This window comes from Lagopus muta, chromosome 2 (assembly GCF_023343835.1).
Source record: "Lagopus muta isolate bLagMut1 chromosome 2, bLagMut1 primary, whole genome shotgun sequence".
In the NCBI taxonomy this organism is placed as follows: Eukaryota; Metazoa; Chordata; class Aves; order Galliformes; family Phasianidae; genus Lagopus; species Lagopus muta.
The window spans coordinates 77,005,036-77,027,042 of NC_064434.1; the positions used below are offsets into that span (position 1 = coordinate 77,005,036).

A 22,007-nucleotide genomic window follows, 5' to 3' on the forward strand; every position below is an offset into this window, starting at 1 on the left:
GATACAGTTCTTGAAGAGCTACTTCTCTATACTTTCCTAAATGAAATGTCCTGTTATACTGTTTTAATAGATGTGACAATTATTGCTGTAGAAGCACATAAATGACATGAAATCTAGAAGCTCTTTATTTTCAGGATCTGCAAACCAGCACAGGGTTAATTAAAATTCATGGTTTTTTTTATTTTTTATTTTCATGCTGCCTCATTTATATTCAGAGCACGTCCTAGGCAGGTTTATTTTGATAGATTGTTATCCACAATAAATTGAAATACCTTTCACAGTGCTTCCTGTAAGATAAGAAAAAATTACTCTAGTTATATTCGTAAGTCCTAGGTGAATATGCCAGTAGATTGATTTGTGCTGTAGGTTTCCACCTTAATTTAAGCAAGCTGAAGTGAGCCTGAAGCTTAATCGTTTTTATCAGCTCTTTAAGAAAATATTGGAAATTATTAATTGATCATGTATATTCAAATATTTATACAGCAGTAAAATAATCATTCTTATCACCAATACACACTGTGGTCCAACATCTATCCATCAGTTCAGGCATTTGCTATTCTCTTTGTTTTCTTTTCCCACAGGGCAGTTTGTGGCATGATTATAGTATGACTGTGGTATAGTATTATACAAAGAATACTGCTTTGATGCCAATGCTATTGAAGTAGCTCCATATTTGTGTTTTCACTTGTATCAGACCAAAGGGCTGAATAAATGGCAGGTCCCAGTAAAAGGTCCCAAATCTTGTACAATGATACGTGAAAAAGAGATCTAATGGATCTTGTCCAAGAGAGATATATCTTTCTGAATATAGAGAAATAAACAGGAGAAAATCTTAGAATCATAGCATCCTTAGAGTTGGAAGAAATCTCTGAAGGCCATTTGTATGGGAACTGCTGAATCACAGACCAAACCTCTGACTGATCACCTGAGGCAAGCAATGAGTCAGACACAGGAGCTCACAGGAGGTGAAGGTAATTCACCTGTGCTGCTGGAAGGGGTGGAGCTTGGCTGTGCCTCCCCTGGACCCATTTAAGAGCTGACTACCAGGAGGACAGGATCTCTTCTGGAGATCCTTCCTCTGGAGTTCTGTAGCGAGCCCAGGACAAGGGTAAGTTTTCTATCTATTCTGTTTTTGTTATTATAATTTGTTTGCTAAACTCCCTTGTTTATTTCATAATTATAACATCTTTATATTCATTGACTACACATCATCTAATCCAATGAGTAGGGACACTACAACTAGATCAGATCTTTAGATAGAAAATGTGAGAATCCTATCCTATGATTACTTGGTATTGTTGAGGCATAAATATAACCAATCACTGGCATCTTAATTCCAAGCAGAAGTTGATAAAATGTCTTCCCCTAGTGTGAAAAGCTCCTCAGGGACTGATAGCAATCTGATTTGGTTTAAGTCACCTAAGATATGAACAGTCCTAGAGGGTCCTTTCTCCCTCTGTAGGCTACCAAAGTGCCCAAACAGCCGTCCCAACATGGAGGTATTTAAGAATCTGATAAGGTGACATGCAACTGGGCCTACATCTGCAAAATGTAAAGATAACTTTTTAAAGACTTGTAAAAGCTTTTAAAGCTTATGAAGGATAGATCATTCTACTGGCTGGTGAGCCAGATAAGGAGTCAGGTCTACACGTGGCCAGACCAGGTTCTCCTCCCTTGCTGGGTGAAATTTGAACAACTGTTTCCCTCAGGTCTTCCTCAAAGAACTGCCTCTTCTCAACTCTGTACAACATCCAACAGAGTGGGATTTGAAGCAAGAGGTAAGCTTTTGTATGCTGTCATAGGAACACTAATAATTTCACGTTCAGAGTTCCTTTTACTTGTGAAAGTGTTGTGTTTTGAAGCTGTCTTCTCTGTGCAACGCAGAGGCAGAGCCATGCAATTTTTACATGCTCTCTTGTCATGAGAAGCTTGTAACACATCAGCTGGAGAAAGCTGAAACACTGGAAGAGTTTGTAAAAATCCTGACAGAAAATTGATGTATTTAGAATTCTTCCTACTGTTTTTACTGGCAGCCAACTTATGTTCATTTGTGAAATCTCTTTTTTTTTTTTTTTCTAAATTGGAATAAGGCTAGTGATTGGCACAGATTGGCTGCTTGCTTAAAATCTCTGTCAATGAGGAGGAAGCCCTTTGATATCTTATGCTGAGCAGAGATTTTCCTATTTTGAGTCAGAAGTGTGAATCTTGAAAGCATGGTTTGTATTCAAGAAAGTGCTTCGCACGGTGTGACACATTTTTAAATTCTGTGCTCTAATGCATTTTTTGAGTTCCTATCTGCTCAGCTATTGCTGAGAAAACAGGATTTTGCTGCTTCAGAGCTCATATAATGGCGGAAGGGCAAAAGATATCTACTCTGCCTTTTGTGATATCAGTACAACCATAACAAAGCCCAGAAATATTCAGTTAATGAAACTTTGTTTTCTCTTCCTTTTTCCTGTGTCCCAGTAATAAAATGATTTTGGCTGCCTAGTGGGTCCCCACTTGTCTATTTGAATTCCACAGAGATCAGATCTGATGGAGTAAATACTTACAGAAAGTTGCATAACTGAGATAATGTATTTCCTTTCTGGTGTTGCTTGCAATTTTCGAAGAGATGGAACCAAGTGTGGTAGGCCTAACTCATTGTTTTTGTATATTTCTTTCCCATTTATAAGCTTTATACAGTCTTTTATGTACTTGTTTCATACTTGTTCTCAAACCTGAAGGTGGGCTTGTGAGAATGATGGTTTATTTCTCTCTCCTATCAGCAGGACTAAAGGAGATATAACATCTGCCCATCAGCATTGTTTATATTCTTATGGTGTCATGAATAAATGGCAAATCTTGCAAGATTTTTTTTTTGCCTTAAAAAATGCTGTGTACTAAAAAAAATTATGGTGTGATATATGTCTTATGTACTGTTCTTGTTGTCAGATTTAAGAGTATTTGTCTGTCTGCTTGGACCCATCTGAATACATTTACTTAGCTGAAAAATTGTATGGCCAGTTCTTAGTAAGAGTGATGTTGGTAGATACCATTTGAATATTTCACAACATAGCAATCAAAATAAATTGTGAGCCATTTATCTTTTTGAGTACTTCAAAGCTTGGTTGTCTGTATCCTCACGACCCTTTCTTTTCTGAGATAACCCAACCTTAATGGGGGACTGTATTTTTATGATATTTCTGGTATACTTAAGATCATGAAGTAGGAAGCAGGGTTTTTCAAGCTCCTTTCCGGTATGGTCTGCTTTTATAGGTGTCTTCTGCAAAGCTCTGCATACTACAACCCTACTTTTTATTTTTTTGCTGTGAGAAGTCAGGAATACTGCTGGAGACAGAGTTGTGCTAGGATTTGCACCACTGTGTTGCGAAGTTCTCCTGCAGTGTTGTCTGTGGAGTTGGCCACCCACATCCAACAGCACATATGAAACAAAAGATTTTTAAGAGAAGGACTGCAGTACTTCTATACAAATAGGGGATCCAAAATCTTGGCTTGAGATCCAAAGTCTTGGAAAATGCAAGCTGAGTAGTGATACTGTAACTATCTATAATGATGTAGGTTGCTCTGAAAGTAAAGCCTCCTCTTTATTTTCGTAATTAGCTATGCATTTTCACCAGCAATGACAAAGAATGTGTATGCAACACTTCAAAAAATAAAAATAAAATAAAAAAACTGCACCAGTAGAGGTGACTCCCTGTTTCACAACAACATTTCTAGGAAAATATTGCCCATGGGGTTCCATATCTACCATACCCACCAAATAATCCAGGAGAGTCTTCAAGGCCAGGTTGGATGGGGCCCTGGGCTGCCTGGTCTAGTATTAAATGTGGACGTTGGTGGCCCTGCCTGTGGCGAGGAGGTTGGAGATTCATGATCCTTGAGGTCCCTTTCGCCTCGGCCATTCTGGGACAGTCCAGCCAAGATTAGCGATGGTCTCCTCAGTTTTCAAACTGGTATGGAGTTTGGTGTTATTGTGCTGCATGAGAAAAGTTGCTGTCTTCTCTGGCCTGACTTTGGAAGTTCAAGCCTTCAGCTTAGTCAGTGTCACAATGCATCAGTTGGAGTTAATGGTTTTTCTGGGTTCCAGGGAAATCATAAGTATCACCCCTTCCCTATCACAAAAGACACTGCAAATCACTTTACCCGCTGAGGCCTGTTTTTTAACTTTTTTGGTGGAGAGTTCTCATGTCACCACTCCATGGACTGCTGTTTTGACTCCAGATTGTGATATTGACATCACGTTTCATCACTGGTAATGACGTGATCCAGGAAACTGTCACCTTCAACATCCTATAAGTTTAATATGTCCTGAAAACCTTGTATATGGCATTCCTTCTCTTCTTGTGTGAGCATTTGTGGGACCCACCTGCTACGATGTTGATATATTCCAACATTGCCACTGTTGTTTCCAATGCATTGGTGCTGATACTCATTTCTGTATGCAGATCCCTGGTTGTAATCCGAAGATTTGCAAGGATGAACTGCTCAAGACACCCTTTATTTTGTGATGTGACAGCTGTGCATGTCTGTTCAGAGCATGGCTTGTCTTTCACATCTCTGACACTGCTGCTGAAACTGGTCATCCACCACCTCACTGTACTTGCATCCACTATTTGGTCTCTATAAATGTTTAGCAAGTGTCAATTAATGTCTGTGGGTGCAATTGTTTCCATGTGGAGGAATTCTCTGGCACCCCTTTACTTCAGACACGCCTCCATATCAGATGCTATTCTGTCAGACTGTCCCTCTGCCACGGGGCAACAGCATGTAACAGGACACTGATAGAAACCGTCCTCTTATACTGCCTTACCATCAACATCCACCTCTGATGTTGTGGACCAGCACACTAAAATAGGAGGCATTTTGTTCAGAGCTGTCTTTAGGTAGTTACCTGTGGTATCTGTAAGGGACAGTAAGTCATCATATAGAAAAGGAGGTAAGTCATCCCTTTTCCAGAGCAAGAATGCAGAGGTAAAGTGTAAGATTTTAAATAGTTTATCATGTATAAATAAAAAGAAGAGTGCTTTCTCCTTGGACCTGGTTCTATGAGCTAGAGATGACAGCTTGGTCATTTGAAGACCTTCTCTTGGGGAAGTTTAAGAACCGAGATGAAATCCTGATGATACTGAAATTAGAGTTTTTGGCACTGACATCAGTAAGGCTAATATTTTATTCCTTTTACTTTACAATAGTTCTGTGATCATAAAGTGCAAGATATGTACTTTTTACTATGGCTGCACCATGAAAGCAGGCCTAGAGAGTTATGTATATACCTTTTGTAAAAAATAAATAAAAAATATATGGTTTCTTGGTTAATATACCACAGGATTTGTTGGTGGGATATGAGCTAAAGGAATAAATTATTAAGAGACTATTGGCGCTGGGATACTGCAATACTGCAAGTGGAAAAATGTGTATAGTTGGGACCAGATGTTAAACTGCATTTTCAAAATTAATATTCTGTGTGTAGGATGGTTATGCAAGCTGAAAGGCTTAAACAAAATGCAAACCTTCCAGTGGAGATGAAGAACTGAGGCCTTAACAACTGAAAACTGGAAACTTCTCTTAGGGAATGCTTTCAAACTGTGGAATGGAGATAAGAGCATTCCTTTTATTTTCTTTATTTTTTTTCTTTTATTTTTTTTCTTTTTATTATTATTATTATTATTTTCTGTTCAGGCCAAAGACTGGTAGTAATTTATTTATGTGGACTTTGTTATGAAGAGCTGTTTGTGGGAACTTACAGTACAAGAATTCACTGATACTAACCAAGACAGCACTTCTCTGTAATGTATTTCCTAAAGAAACATGGAACTGAAGTTTTGAAGTATAGGAAGTCACATTTTTTCAGTGTCTTTACTGTGCTTCATACAATATTTTAATGAAACATTAGTGTATTTGTGATCATAGTGCAGAAACCAAAGAACTAGAAAAGTAATTACTGTGTAGCAAACTGTTTAAGTTGTTTTGAAAAAGAACTAGCTTCTTTCATGGATGGTACCTTTATGAGTTACTAGTTGGGCCCCTGGGTGATCTACTGCTTGAAACATAGACTTCCTGCATGATGGTGTTTTCGTGTTTGTCTTCTTTCTGTCATCTCTTTCTGAGATGTTAGCATCATCATACACACATGCATATGCTGTATGTGGACATTATGGTTATCTCATTCTCTATGCAAAGGGACACAGACACAGAATGAGAGGAAGGAGGAACTAAAATTCCAATTCTTTACTTCAGAAATAAGAATAATTCAAACTAAAATACCTGCTTCAGATCTTTCCCACATTATCCACTATGGAGCATCACAGAGTGACAGATTGGCTTAGGTTGGAAGGGACCTCAAAGATCATGTAGTTCCAACCCCCCTGCTGTGGGCAGGGCTGTCACCTTCCAGCTCAGGCTGCTCAGGGCCCCATCCACACTGGCCTCAAGCCCCTCCAGGGCTGCAGTACCCACAGCTTCTCTGGGCAGCAGTGCCAAGGCCTCACCACTTTCATTGAGAAGAATTTCCTCCTAATGTCTAACTTAAATCTCCCCTCTTTTAGTTTAAAACCATTTCCTATGGCCCGCTCCCTGATAAAGCATAATATAAAACACTTACCACTGCACCAATGCCAATACATATGAATACAAATCCAGCAGTGCCCATTAAAAATAATAATTCCTTTCACAAATTTATGTATTGACTATATATTGCCCTAGGGTCAGCAAATTAATTTTTTTTTTCTTTTTTTTTTTTTCTGATTATGTGATTCTCTTAACTTATTGTCTTCATCTGAGATTATGAGTATGATTTAAGGACTGATTTCTCTACCCACACAGACCCCTCCAGCTCCTTAGCTTGACAGTACTCCTTAATCTGCCATATTAAAAATGCTTGATTTCTGATTATACCAGAATTTGAAACTTAATTGTTATTTTCTCTGTCCCACATTCAGAGCACCTAAATGAAGCGGTCAGAATATCAAAACCGTGTATCAGTTAGAAGCTCAGTAAGAAAGATACTTTTTTGAAAAGGGAAAGAGTCTTTTTCTCTTAATTAGGATGGCAACTCTCCTTTCCTCAAATGTCAACACCTAACATTGTGAAGAGACCAAAAATAATTGGGCCACTACACAGTAAATAACTGTGCAATATTACAGTTTTACAGAGCAAGAAATACTTTGCTTGTGCTTCACTTGGCTTTTGCTTTATGAGACAATAAAGTCCTGGCAAATAAATGCCACGACCTCATCCCAGGGGAGTGGTGATGCCTCTCTGAAGACTTCTGCAGGGCTTGTTTATTACCTCATAAACTCAAAGCCAAATGAAGTTGTTATAATGTTACTTTGCATATAAATTATGCCTCCCCTGTCTATCTGCAGTTATGCATACTTCTTACTGCCTGTATTTCTTCCCCTTTTTCCTGTTCTCCTTTACAGTTCTAGCTGCAGATGTTTTGCTTGGTGAGACTAGACCCCAAATATATGGGAAATGTCACTACTGCTAACTATACTATACATGTTTACGGGTCAGAACCTGGGCACCAAAATCCTAAGGTGGAAACAGAAATCAGCACATGCTGCATATACCTTCCGGGATATGAGTTGATATGTTATACCTTTATCTGTAAGTTTTCCTCTCAATATGTGTGGGCTAACAATTAGCCCGTGTGGAAAAAAAAGAAATAAAAATGGAGATTCTAAATTAATCAAGTATCTTTAGGGGCTCGGGCTTCAAGTACACTGTGAGATTTGGTAGCACTGAATGTGTGTTCTTCATTTCTTACAAAGGAAGAAATAGCCGTGGGTGATCACTGAAATGAATGCTAGCCTTACTGCAAAGCTGTCTGTAGGGAAGCTAGAAACCAAGTTGCTGAGGAAACGAAACAGGCCATACAGGAGCAGATGGATTCTCCTGACTGAACAATAAAAAACCGCATAGAGCTCTCCCTGTCACTGTTAACACTGTTCAAAAATGCAAGAAATAAGGAAGTAGACATGATTATTCCAGGAAGTTTGCAACTGTAGTGAGATATAATGAGATCATAGGATAATTCAGGCTGGGAGGAGACCTTTGGAGTTCTGTAGTTCAACACCCTACTCAAGACCAGGTCAGAGCAGGATGCTCAGTTGGGTCTTGAAAATCTTCAAGGATGCAGGCTGCACAGCCTTGTGAGGCAGCCTGTCCTACTGCCTGGGTGCCAGAATGAAAAGATTTTCCCTATTATCTACTTTGAGCCTCTTTTCTTTCAGTTGTCTCTCATCCTCCTGCCATACATGTCCAGATATTGTCTCAACTTCAATATCTCAGAGGTACTGAAGGATCAGTACTGAGAGAAGACACTGAACAGAGGGAAATGTAAGACCATTTCTGATGATGATGATTATTATTTTAACCTCTCAGGGCTGCAAAGCTCTGAAATCTATTGCTACACTGATTTAAAACTATTGGGAATATGTTGTATGGTAACTGTTGAGTTACAGCCTGATTGTACTGATTGAGCACCTGGGGAAAGGACCTGGTCAGCCCTGGGAGCACAGGTGAAGGCAATTCAGCTGTGTGACTAGAATGGGTGGAGTCTGGCTGCACCTCTCAGGCCTCATTTAAGGGCTGAGTGCCACTGGGGAAGGATCTCTTTTTGGAGGTCCCTCCTTGGTGAAGCTTTCCTCTGTGAACCTGAAATCTTCTGATATGGGTGAGCAATCTTCTTCTTTTCTTTTATAGCACTTCTCTATTGTGCCCAACCTTCCATTATCACACCTTTATTATAAAGCCTTTCCTAATATGTTGATCTGTCTAGTTGCTACAGTAGTAAAAAAAGAATTCTGTATTGACAACAGAAGGAAGGAGGCAATTTCCTGTTATGTCCTCTATGTGATATAATTCCATTCACATTTTAGAGTGTATGACCTGATGGTGTTATATCCTTTGAAGATTACAAGCGTTTATTTATTCATCTATGCCTGCTTATTCTTACAACTCTTCTAGTCAATAGACTGTAATTATAATAATGCTATTTATGAGAATTTCATTATGAAGACTCTTACTAATTGTGGAGTATAGGCCTTCGTGTTTTGTTTTGTTAACAAACTCATTGAGAGGAGATGAAATGCAAATGCTGTTGTTTGCTTTGTTACTGCTCGGCTCTCCCTGGTCCTCTATAATTTCTAATATAGTTACAATTAAGATTCAACGCTTATTTTCTGCGTAGATGATTGTGTGTGGTAAATGAAGAAGCGAGTGCTATTTTATAAGTGTTACAGGTTCATTTTTTTTTTTTTAATAGTTCTTATGTTGAACTGCTAGCGCAATGCAGTGAGGCTTGGAGAAGGACGCTTTGCAGCAGGGGCCGTCCTGTCCTAGCTTCCCCATGTTTGCACCAGCTGAGTCTGAGCACTGTGTGTAACAGGTGCATAACCTGCATCCCATTACTCCTTAATTACCTTCATCGCGATTAAATAAACCTGTGTTTGAAAAGGGGCTGGAGGGAGCTTTGTTGAGTAAAGCTTTCTGGATCTGAGTGTAGACTTACAAACCTGTAAGTGTAAACTTCAGAGAAGCAAAGGCTCAGGATTTGCTGAGATACTTTTGGAGCATCTAAGATGGAGGTATGAACTGTTGAGCTTGAGTACATTTTTACCTATGAAAAGAACTTTCATCTTATGAGGATGGAGAGTGCAGAACAGTAGCCTCCTGCCTCTGTGATTTGTGGTGAAGCACAAACTGAATGTAGAAGCAGCTTCTAGTGTTAAGGTGGGTAAATGACTGAAAAAAACCTTGGCTTCTGATGAAGCTTATCCAGGGTTAATGGTGGCGCAACACTGTGTGTCTGGTCAGTGCAAGATAGTATCTTAGTATGAAGATGGAAACTTTTGAAGTGGCTTCTAGGAATGTGAATTTTGTTACACTTAAAGGCGTCTGTGTATGCTCCCACTGTGGCAGTGGAGAAATACTGGTTCAGCTAGGCTTTAGGTAAAGCCATAGCCATGCACCTTATCCACTGAAGAGTGGAAACCACAGAATTTCAGAATTGTAGGAGTTGAAGGAACCTCTAGAGACCATTGTGTTCAACTCTACTAAAGCAGGTTCCCCACAGCAGGTCAGTCTGATGTTATTCAGGGGAAACTTCGAGTGAAAGGGAAGCTTAACTAATCTTAACTTTCTTGGGAAAGTGGTGGTGTGTGATTCCACGTGAAAGCATTTTTTGTGTATGACTGGCTAAGGAAGTGTAAGTACTAAGGGCATGGTTAGCTTGCTAACTAAATTAGCCGTATACCTATTTGTGACTTTGATACTTTTCCTAATACAGTTTATTTTTCATAATCTTTTCTTACCTACATATATGTATATGTACTTTAGAAGTGTCTCTGTGGCAATACAATGAAAATTGCTATCTGAGAAACAACACTAAACATTCTGTGCTTAGAACAAAAGCATATGGAAGAAATGAGCTCCCTCAGAAATAAGGTCCTGTGGAGTTGCATGTCTCAGCTATCATGAAATATAATATATCAGTGAGATGATAACTGAAAACTTTAGAATTTTTTAAATGTTTTGAGTTTTTTCTTCTTAAGCTTGAGCTGCTATTTTCTAGTGAAGACTGGGGGACACTGGACTACGTTCACAAGCAATATTTTTAGCAGTGAAAACTTGAAAATCAAGTCTTTGAGTTCTTCTGTGCTATCATGCCACAAAATTTTTTTTCTAAATTGTGTGAATTGGAGTCTCACAAGCTAACAGATGATCTCGCTGTTTTGAGAGCCTTAATTCTAACTTTGTGAATGCTTGAATTTATACTGCTCTTCTTGGCATGATTCCATCTAATGTGGATTTGTTTTCAGATGCTTGTATGTGAATATCATTGAGTAATATCTTCATTTATAATAAGTGTAGCTTATGTTGTTATTGCTTGACAAGGTTTCTAGAAGTTCAGTGACTATGCTATGAGACTGCTATGGTTAATTTCAATTCCCATTCTTATCCTATGTCAATTAGTAGTTTAGCAGTGAAAAGCCTATTAACTTGTTATACCTACAGTATGCTGCATTGTTACAATAGATTCATATTTAAATGTTGCTGGGAGACTATTTATTTGAAGAGTTATAATTAAATAACAAGTTTACATTATTTCTTTTTGAAAGCTGGCCAACTTACATTTTTCATGAAGATCTACTTGCTATGCTTTCAGCACTTTTCTGTGAAGTTCTGTGAAATATATTTTTTTTAAGTAGTAAGAACTCTTATTCCAGATAAAATTAACCTATCTGAGGTATCTCTATGAGTTTTCAAGTGCTTATGTGCAGTAATGACTTGTTTAGAAGTATATAGTATTTCTCTCTGCTGGGACCAAAGCAGGCTTTTATGACAAATCCAGTTCTCTCTTCAATATTGAAACTTTCCTTTGGGTTGATAGAGAGGTGGATATTTTTAAACAAAGACTTTTAGTATAAAACACACAAGAGTACAGTATTTACTGGTTGTACTTCTTTCATGTGCTTTGCCTTGCCAATTCAAAAGGGAAAAAGAAATCCCACCTTTCTTGCTAGCCTTTGTTATTATCATTTAAACCTTTCAGTTACTGCAGCTGAGTAACTGATCTTGATCAAGTGTAATGAAGGGAGGCTGTAAGTAAGCTCGCTATGTTAACACAGCTGTTGTTAAATACTTCTACATGCAGAAGAGTCAGAAATCCATGGCTGATCCCTTTGCTTTCACCTCAGTGAATCCTAGAAATCAGCATGAGCAGTGAATACATGTTAATGCATTGCTGCCAGCAAGTGAAGCACCACAAATAATGGGAGATTATAAGCAACTTGCCTTTCTCATGAGAGCTTTTGCTGAGGGGCAGTGCCAGTTAAGGCTGGCATGATTGTCCTTAGTAATGAAACTCTTGACCTAGGAAAGCTATCCAAGGAGCTTTAGGAAGACTGTCCCTGGTGTAGTTACTGTAGTCCTTGTGCTTATGCATGGCTGCTGCTTCATAATCTGGTCCTCATAAAGCTACTATATGGCTGAAAGGATGACCTGCTGTCTGCCTAGTGCCTTCTGTACTTGTTATCTTGTGTACAGAGCACTAGGATTTGCAGTGAATTGCCTTCAGCTATTGATCAGTCTCTGTTTACTTTCTCTAGCCTGAATATTAGCAATATACCTTGATTAGTCATATAGGGTATACATCTATCTCATGGGAGGCCATGAGGCTTTTGCAGGAGATTAGCAGCAGGTTAACAGGCTGTTAACAGTTACACAAGGGAAGAAATGGCACTAGTATTATAAAGAAGGGGATTTTTCAGGTCTTTAATACAGTAAAATGATGTATTAGGAGGAGTGGCTGAGGGGCTGGGAGTTCTTTCTCTTGGAGATAAGACAGTGGCAGATGAGGGTAAGACTTCATTGCTCTCTGTCTGATAGGATGAGGCAGTGAGGAGGGTGCTGATCTCTTTTCTCAAATGTCATGTGCCAAGATGGGAGGCAATGTTCTCAGACTGTGCTGGGGGTGGGTTTAGATTGGATGTCAAGAATAAATGTCTTCATAGAAAGGTTGGTTGTGTACTGGAACAGGCTGCCCAGAGAAGTGCTGGAGTTGCCATTCTGGAGGTATTTAAGAGATGTGCGGATGCAGTGCTTAGGGATGTTATTTTGTGGTGGACCTGTGCTAGGTGGGTGGCTGAACTTAATGATTCTGAGTGTCTTTTCCAACCTAGTTGATCCCCATGATTCTCTGCTGAAGTTAGTATAGATTTACTGTTTATTCTAATGGGATGTTCTTCAAGGAGGCTGATATCTGTTATACACCTGAAATGTCAACTGAGTATGTGACTGTAGATTCTTCTTTGAGGAGGGTAGCTATAGAAGTAATTCATGTTGAAGCATATACTCTACTGGAACAACACAATGCAGCTGCTTTTGCTTGGGATGGCAGGTTCTAGAAAATACTGCTACTAGGTTTTTTTTTTTTTTTTTTTTTTTTTGTTGCTGTAGTAGGTAGTGAGCTTTGGTTCTACTCGCTTTTTTGTGAATTCATAGGAAAATCTTTTTTTGGGGGTAATTTCTTACTGGAAAGTCTCAAACTTTGCCTTCAATTAGTTTAGTGATCTTCAGCTGTTGCTTTCATCACACCTTCTCACTACCAAAGAGAGGAAAACAATGGCTGTGCAATGCAGGTACTCTGGAAAAAGAAAACAAAAGCTTAAGCTATAGGAATACAACTTGAATAATTTCCCAGAAGTTCCAAAACTACTCAAACCAAAAGTTTGTCAGTGTTCCATGATGATTTTTCATTAGCATTGCTATTCCTGTTCACTTCTTTGCAAAAATTAAACTGTTCAGAGAAAAAACAGTTGTGTGGCTGAAGTAACTTGCTGGTGCCTATGACATCTACTCATAGCTCTATTTTTTGCAACAATGTCTTGTTTGCTTAATTACCATCAGTGTTGGATCATCTACTTACATTTACAGCCATGTAAGTAGAATTTGAATTCTCAGTGAGCCCTTAACAGAAGAAGAACTGATTTCAGACACAGGGCTCTTGTTTTTTATGTTGTCTTTACCCTCACTGCTTACTGAGAGTTCTTTTTGTGCAACAGGAATACTGTTTATTGTATTGCTACAGTAGTTGTCTTCATAGTGTTCAGGATGTATATGCTGTCATTTGATATACAAATGTGCTTACGCTTTGATGTACTTGATGTACTTTTTCTCCTACATCAAAACCATTTGACAGAATTTTGATGAGATTCTTTCTTTGACAGGACAGTACTGTTGTTTTGATGTACAGTCCTTTACTGAGATTATGGCTGTGTTTGTATTCTGGTACGTTTATCTCTTGAAATAAATTTGAAAGAGAAAGCGCTGATAAGAGCATAACAGTGAGGCATTTCAGCAAACTGATGGTATTTTGCAATTAAGCTTAATAATGATCCGTCAGAGGCTTCTGGACTAAGAACTGAGAGTGAGTACTTCTAAAAAGGAAAAGAATAAGATACAGATCTTGGCTCTGTGCTGCATTTAACTGCCTGCTCAAACCTAAAAACATTTTTCATCGAAGAAAGCCATCAAAGGACCTCATACAACAAAACACAAGTAGCAACTATCCAGTAGCAGTTTTAATGCTGTGAGCTGGACTGTAGGTGGATGTGTTCTTTGTATTTGCTGAATGGTCACTGTAGCAGAGAACTGGATTGTGAAAGCTGGTAATGCTATCAAGCGAAAACTGATAGCTATATGGGAGAGCCAGATTTCTTCCTTGGCAATCGCCAAACCCCACTTGATGATGAGCATTCATATCTAGTTTGTCCTTTAGGAGAAAATTCTGAAGGGTGAAGTGCTTAACCATTACATTAGTACAACATTCATTTAAAAATGAATGCAGTGGCAGCTTAGGAGCTGATGGGAAAGAAGGGAAAGTCGCAGATTAGGAAAATGCTTGTTAATGAATTTCTGGAGAATCTGAGCATATTCAAATCAGCAGACTTGAAATTTAGCTTAGTGTGCTCAGTGAGCTGGTTAATTGGATTCAATTTCAGTTAATTTGGACAATTCCTAGAGGACAGGTAAGTTTTCAAAAGGACAAATATACTTGATTGGAGAAAAGGGGCAGTGTGTGAAAAGGGACAGTGTGTGAAAAGAGACATGTGAAACACGGCCCACTGAGTTTAATTACAAGACCTAGGTTTTTCTAGGGGGCCTAATAAATAGGGGAGCAGGTTTTGTCGGTATCTGGAGAACAGAAAATATTTTTGGAGAAACGTAAAACTGATTCAGTTTCAAGGCGAAAGTATGCAACATCTTGATGTCTGTTGAAAGTTTACACAGGCATTTGAATTTGAGAAGAGGGATAAAAATCCTTCCTCTTGTTTTCCCATTTTGGTAATCGTGCACAAGGGTACCCAGGGTTGGGTACTACTCACTGAGAGTAAATAGCATTAGTATTGCAGGCTCTTTCAAGTTACAGTGTCTGTCCTCTTGCCTGAATATGCGAAGAGAACAGTATCTGTGTACTGGGAAAACCTGGGTTTCCTGAATTGTGGAAAGAAGTCATATGATGGCAGGATTTTGGAGACACTCACTTCAATACAGTTGCTGAAAAACCAAGAGCTAGCTGTTACTGGCACCAGTGGAGGAAAAGATTAGATGATTTTTCTACAGAGTCTACACTGAAAATAATGAAAATTGTTATGAAGAAACATGGAAATTGCAGATGATCACAAATAGCACAGAACAGGAGTCTATAGGTAGAGAAAGGGAAGGATCTGAAACCCAGCAAAGTATATTGCTTATTGTGGTTTTAGACATATCTATTTTGCCTGGTCTTATTTGCCACAAGCGATATTGCACTATCACAATTTCTTAGCAATAGACCAGAGAGCATAGGAAGGACAAGAGGGATGATGGTCCTTCTGTCAGAGTGCTTCTGCTATCTCATCTGTCACACTGATACAGGAGATAGGCTGTCAGCCTGAACACAATTGATGTGGCCAGCGTTCTTCCTTTTAATTTGTGCAGGAGCCAGTGTACTAGAAACAGTGATTATTGGCACTAAAACAAGAGCCCTAGGCACTGGTTCAAATATGTAAATGAGTAACATGTATTTCTCCCTAAACATAACATGAAAGAAAACCATGTTTTTATAGAGACTGGGACAAACTGTAGATAGAGTCAGTGTCTGCTATCTCCAGCAAAGAAGTATGTAAATTAAATATCAGATTGGAAGAGATTAATTTGTATAATTTCAACCTGTATTTAACCTTTATTAGGTTTAAAAAAAAAACAAACCCAAGAAAGTGGTTTACCTCATGAAGAGGAGAAGGGAACTGAAGCTGGAGTGTGAAAGGGGAATATAGTGAAGGTTTTGACTGGTAGAATTGTGTTGAAAGATGATAGGTGAAAGGGTGCAACTGTCCCATAACTTACACCCCTAGGAGAGTTCTGCCTTCACACAGATTGAAAGAGGAGCTTAGTTCTTTGTATTACTAGTATGAAGGCAGAAAATTTGAGTTCTTGTAATGCTAATGAGCTTTAAAAAAAACCAAACCAAAACAAAAAAACACAAAACCTTTCTCTGGAAATGGCGAAGCTGACTCAAAAACAAGGTTACTTTTTTTTTTTACCCATTTCTGGGCAAATGCTGGCATTCATAATATTACTGCAGTACTGTGTTTTTGTATATTTTCAGCATTTAATAATAGAGATTTTTTTTTTTAAAATCAGTATACTCTTTCCCATGAGATGGGCCATTCCTGACATAAAGGTCTTTGAGAGAAATAGCTCTCTCTCAAAAACATATTTGCTGAGTATGTATTCCATTGGTGTGATCTCAGTGTTACGTTACTTATCTTACTGTTTATTAGCTTGGAAATAATTATTTTAAGTTTTCTTGCTCTTCTTTCTGTTCTGCTGTTAGACAGTGGAGCTTGCTTTAATTGAGACTGTTGCAAGTCAAGATGATATTTGCAATAAGTGGGAGTGTTTATCTGCTCCCTCATAGCTCCCCACTGTAGCTCAATGATACCTGCTCAAGTGGATGTTGTAAGGTGTTATCCTCCTTCACAGGATGATTTGGGTGTAAAAAATTCCTGAGTGCTATATTGAGTGAAGCATTTGCTATAGGCATAGCGGAGAGGAAACTCAAAGCTAGGAAGCTGAAATGCAAGTTCTTTCTGAAGCCCTCACCTCTTCTTTCTTCACTGAAATTATCAAAAAGGCTTCATTTTTTTTTTCCTTGAATTCTAAGTAAATCTGCTCAGAGCTCTATAAGTAGATGTCCATGTGTGATCAGAAATGAGTACAAAGTGTACCACACATCTTTGTAGCAGGAGTGTTTTCACTCAGGCCGTTATAAAAGGATCTAGACAGCATTATGCTGGGAAATATCCTGTATGAAAAGCAATATGAATAGTCTTTTTTAATCATTAATCTTAGTGATGAATTATGTTCTTATAACTGAACAAATAATTGAGAAAAGTGAATGTTCAGTGCTGCAAGTGCTCTTGATATAAATAATAACCAGTACAGCTTGAGTTGCTGTGCATGATCTTGAAATTGCTATGTGAATAACACCAAGTTACGTATCCCTGTAATACGTGCACAAATAGTAACCTCCACAGTAACCCACTGTGCAGCTGTGTGCCAAGGGACATGAGATCTCAGTATCTGCCAGTGCTCAGAGTTCTTCTTTTCTGAGTGACATATAGTGCTTTAGAACAAGGCTTGATCAATTGGGAGTGAAGTGTCATTTCTAGAAGTCTATACTCAGGTGGTATATCATTGCTGAGCAATGGTTTGGGTTGAAGAACAGCTTGTAAGTATTTTGATACGTCTTTCTACTAGACAAGATTAGATAGAAGAAGCAGATAATCTAATGTGAAGTACAAATCTAGAATTCACATGGATGGTGTGCAATTGCATTTTTCATTTAGAGGCATTTGTTATTTAAAAAAAATAATCCACATGAAATTCTAGAAGTGACATGCTGCCTGAAGGTGTTTAGCCAAAATACTGATTACAAGAACTTCACATTATAGAATTATGTGGGAGAAATTACTCTTTCCAGAACAGAAATAGTAATGTAACCATTGGATGGCTTGAGTTGGAAATAACCTCAGAATATCCGGTCCCAATCCACAGTTGTGGGCAGGGCTGCCATTCACCAGCTCAGGCTGCCCAGGGCCCCATCCAGCCTAGCCTTGAATGCTTCCAGGAATGGGGCATCTGCAACTTCTTTGGGCAGCTAGTACTAAGGCCTTATCACCCAATCAGTGAGGAAAAAACACTTAACATCTAAGGTAAATTTCCATTCTTTTCCTTTAAAGCCTTTCCCTGTTGTCTTATTGCTATCTGCCCATGTAAAAACTTTGTCTCCCTCCTGCTCCCTTCAGGTACTAGAAGGTCACAGTGAGATGTCCCCAGAGCCGCCTTTAATCCAGGCTCAGCAAGCCCTGTTCTCTCAGCCTGTCTTTGTAGGAGAGGTGCTCCAGCCCTCTGATCTTCATAACCATCCTCTGGACTCACTCCAGCAGCTCCACATACTACTTGTGCTGGAGGTCCAGGCTTGGAAGCAATACTCCACATATGTAGTATGTGATAGAGGGTAAGAAAGGGAACTATTTCTGGCAAAGTAACTTCCATCTCTGTGTTGGCTGTAGCGTTGCATGTGGAGTCATTTAATCTGTTGGTGCTGGAGAAATAATTGTGTTGATAATACAATGGTACGTGTCTTGTATAATGTTTTCTGTGAATATAGTAGCCATGACTAGATATAATGTAGGCAGCCACTGGTGGCACAGTCAGGAGTAAACAATAAAGTCCTTCCTAGATATCAACAGTGAATGGTTGGCAAAAGAGTCATCAGGGGCTGGCACATCACTGTATGACCTGTTTGGTACCCTGAGGTTGGGCTAGGCCTAGGAGGCCAGGTTCATTTAGCTGCAGTGCATGGTTCCTGATAGTAACTCAGCAGTTTCTGAATCCAACACCCAGTCTTTATGAGGCTCTGCACAGATGCTGTGGGGAAGGCGAGTGTGAAGCTGGTGGCATGTGGTACTCTGAGTTCTTGATGTAGGAGAAATGGGGAGGGCACTGAAAATTGTGGAGTTGTTGTTCTGATAAATATTGCTCAAGTTTGTTTTATTTTTCATTTATTTTACTTGTGATCTTTTGCTCTACTTGCAACAGCAAGTCTGATTTCAGTCTTGCTAAATGAACTTTCTCTTCTTCTCTATCAAATGTGCTTTGTGTTGTGTGGACTAAATAAGTCAGTTTGATATTGAGAAGTTCTAGGGTTGTCTTTCCCCATGGATGTACTGTGTCAGAAAAAATGTAGATGTGTCCAGGCTGTGGGAAGCAGACCATACAAAGGGACAGTGTGGTTGCTGCTGGGCAGGTGTCTGCCTTTTAGAAGGGAATTCTCTCTCCCTGGTACAAATTAGCACTCTGTCTTCAAAGAGCAGATGGTAGAGAGGCATCCCATGGTGTGGATACAGCCAGAGGCATTGCAGTTCCTTTTTAGAAGGCAATTGAATGGCTAGATAGAAAGAATAAACACAAACTTTCAAATTGCTTTTAGTCATAGGAGCTGTATGTGTGAGATATATAACAGCCTCAGAATGGGAGGGATTTAAAAGTGAAGCTCCCTACAGTACATCTACTTGCCCTCAGGAGAACATTTCCTTTCCCATGGTAAGCAGAAATGGCAGTATGCTGCACTAGTAACTGCTGTCCCCATGGCTTCTGCTTCGCTGTTCCCAGTGGCAAAGGAACGTCATTTAACTCTACTAATTGCAGTTATTTAATATAATGCTGCTATGTGCTGGGAGGAGAGTTTTTGTAAGCCCATAATGTACTGGCTTGGGGCAAGTGTATCATCAGTGCAAGCAGCCCTTTTTTTGAAATACAGTTTATTAGGGATGTGTTTCTTATGCCTCAGTATTGTGGCACCTACAGTCAGAAGAGCAGTAGAAATGTGATTGATGTGTACACAGGATCTTCACTCAAGCACACTTGACTGTTCTGAAAAGGGAACTGAAATTTTGAGGAACTGTATGAGCATTTCCAATAGGGAACTTGGAAAAACAGAGCTCCCTCTGAGCTCTTGTTCAAAAAATGCGGTCCCTTGGTGACTGTTAATTGGTACAAACCCTGCAAAGTGAGGTGAAATCACATCCTGGACCCAGGCAAGTCCAAGGGAAATAGCTCACTGCTGGTGTTCCTGTGTTCCCCTCAAAGTAAATACAGGAGTTAAACTATTAACACGGTAAAATTGCAGGGCATTACACATTAGGACACGGCTATGAGTCCTAGCAGGACTACCATAGCAGCTGAATTTCTAAAGGAAAGTCCCCTGTGTGATTCCTGGCAGAACAATCCCTGTGTTTGAAGTCTCCAGCCATGTGAAACTGCATAATACAAAGAAATCAAAACATATGATATTCCCAGCATGCAAAACATGAAGGGGGTATAGAGGCTTAAACTGTATTAGTAAAGCCTTGCTGTAATTGGTCTTTGGCAAGAAAGGGGGGAAAGAAACGAGCTGCCATTTGGTTCTCTGGCAAGGGCAAAACTTCATAAATTGAATTACTGAGAATAACAACTTTTCTTAGAAGGATTAATCTGCACTTAATGTATTATGCAGTTAGGAGTTTACTTTAAAATGATTTTTTCTTTTTTTTTTTTTAGTGTGTCTAAATGCTCTGACAAAATTCAGGAGGTGGGAACAGAGTAGCAGTGACTAAAGTGACACTTGTGTGATCTGTTTTCTAGGGCACTTACTGGGAGATGCTGATGTGCCCTCAAATTGTCAATATACCATTCTGGTTAGATGTACTTTTTGCCTCTGCCAGGCTAATGCTTATGTTTAGAAGATCATATAAACAACAGGACTTAATTGGAGCTCAATGAAGAGGCTCACGTAGCAGTGACCTGACAGTTGATCACTTCGATAATAAAATTTCTGTTCCCTATGTTATTAAACAGTGAAATGCTGGCAAAGGTACAGGTGGGTGTCTTGTTTCTGGTGACAAGTACCAGCATGACACATGTAATCCCTTTCCCACTGCTTGGTACCATGACTAGGGTATCGTGACTAGGTGAGGTTTTGTCCTTATCTACATTTGTAACTCATCTGTAAGCTGTAACTTACCTTAAGCATATAGAATTTGTGGAGTTATCTTTGCTGTGGTTAATAATACTTAATCTGTAAACACACTTTCTGCAAGTAAATGATTAGTGCTGGTGAAAAAGATATGAGAAATGAGTTAATTAAAATGTGAACAGGAACAGAAGAACTATGGCTGCTCTTTAAGATTTATATAAAAGCATTTCTTGTGCACATAACATCACTTAACCTCTTGGGACTACTCCTGAGTGAGGACTGGATGCTGTGGTGTGGAGAAGACTGTGCTTAGCAGACACACAGCCTGGTTCTGACTGGAGGTTTCCAGGTCACTTCTGCTTTTCTGACTGCTCTTTATATTCTGTGACATGACTGCACAGCTTCTTTATGTTCAGGAGTCAGGGCCCAGACTCACTTCCCCTCAAATGCAGAATAAGTGGGGAGCAACGGGCAGGAACCATTCCCATTCCATGAAACAGTGAATTCCTTAGGAGTATGAGAACTGCAGCTAGAACTCTTAAACCAATCAGCAAGATGAATTGTGTTTTCACCTGTTTTAAAACCCAGCATCTTCGCTGTTTTTTCCTATGGTAGACTACTGAGTATAAAGAGCACAGTCTGGTGACCTTCTGCACTCAACTCAGGAGCATGAGGTCTTTGAGAACAGACCTTGCCTCCCAGAACACGGTTAAGGGGGAGAAAAAAAAGCAACTGTTGGCTTTGAGGAGAGAATATTAATTAGTGATGGAAGTCTGAACTACTTTTGGTACAAGAGCTACTTACAATTTAATGACAGTTAAATCTGTATTGCTCCCTGGATGCCCTTAAGGTTCATGGGCAGCAATCCCATTGCCCTTCCACGTGTAGCTAGTGAATATATAATAAATGCTGGCACTTCATGACAAAGAATAGAATGATGTTGCCTTCAAGCAAGATCAAGACTACTCTGCACCTGCCTTAGGCTCCCTAGGCTGAGAGGCAGACTCTCAGGTTCTAAAAATTCAAGATTTGAAACAAGTGCCACTGCAGAGAGCATTGAAAAGGCTGGGCTTGTTTAATGGACTTCAATGGAAACTTCCACCTGCTGCCAATTGGAAAATTAGAGTATCAATCCAGAAAAGCTTGCTATGATAATTTCTAAATTGTAGTATCTTCTTAAGATTAAATCCTCACTATCTGTTCAGTGCAGGGCTGACTTCATTGGCTTTGCAAACCTTGTTACAACGGGGAGAATGGCTTGAACTGTACTTTAGAGAAAGTTTTTATTCTGGAAGATGTTATTGCTGTATGGTATAGTATGTGCCTGTTAGTATTTTCAGAGGTAGTTAATGGACTTTTGGAGCATTTTATTAGGAATATTTTTCAAAGATGATCAGTTTCATTAACCTTCTCTTCATTGAGAAGAGAAGGAAGT

General features: G+C 39.2%; 2 long non-coding RNA genes across 4 annotated transcripts in view; both read left to right on the forward strand.

Moving 5' to 3' along the window:
- The first annotated feature begins 1,069 nt into the window (after positions 1-1,069).
- On the forward strand, positions 1,070-5,638 carry LOC125689379 (uncharacterized). Its single transcript, XR_007375231.1, has 3 exons — positions 1,070-1,108; positions 1,710-1,778; positions 4,449-5,638. It is a non-coding gene; the product is annotated as an uncharacterized LOC125689379 (long non-coding RNA).
- A 2,981-nt stretch (positions 5,639-8,619) lies between these two features.
- Positions 8,620-22,007, forward strand: part of LOC125689380 (uncharacterized) — a 92,956-nt gene continuing 79,568 nt past the window's right edge. For 2 of the 3 annotated variants that reach the window (XR_007375232.1, XR_007375234.1), the window contains exon 1: positions 8,634-8,680. This is a non-coding gene — a long non-coding RNA (uncharacterized LOC125689380). Of the gene's footprint in view, positions 8,681-22,007 lie in introns of all 3 variants that reach the window. The other variant, XR_007375233.1, reaches the window with a different exon arrangement.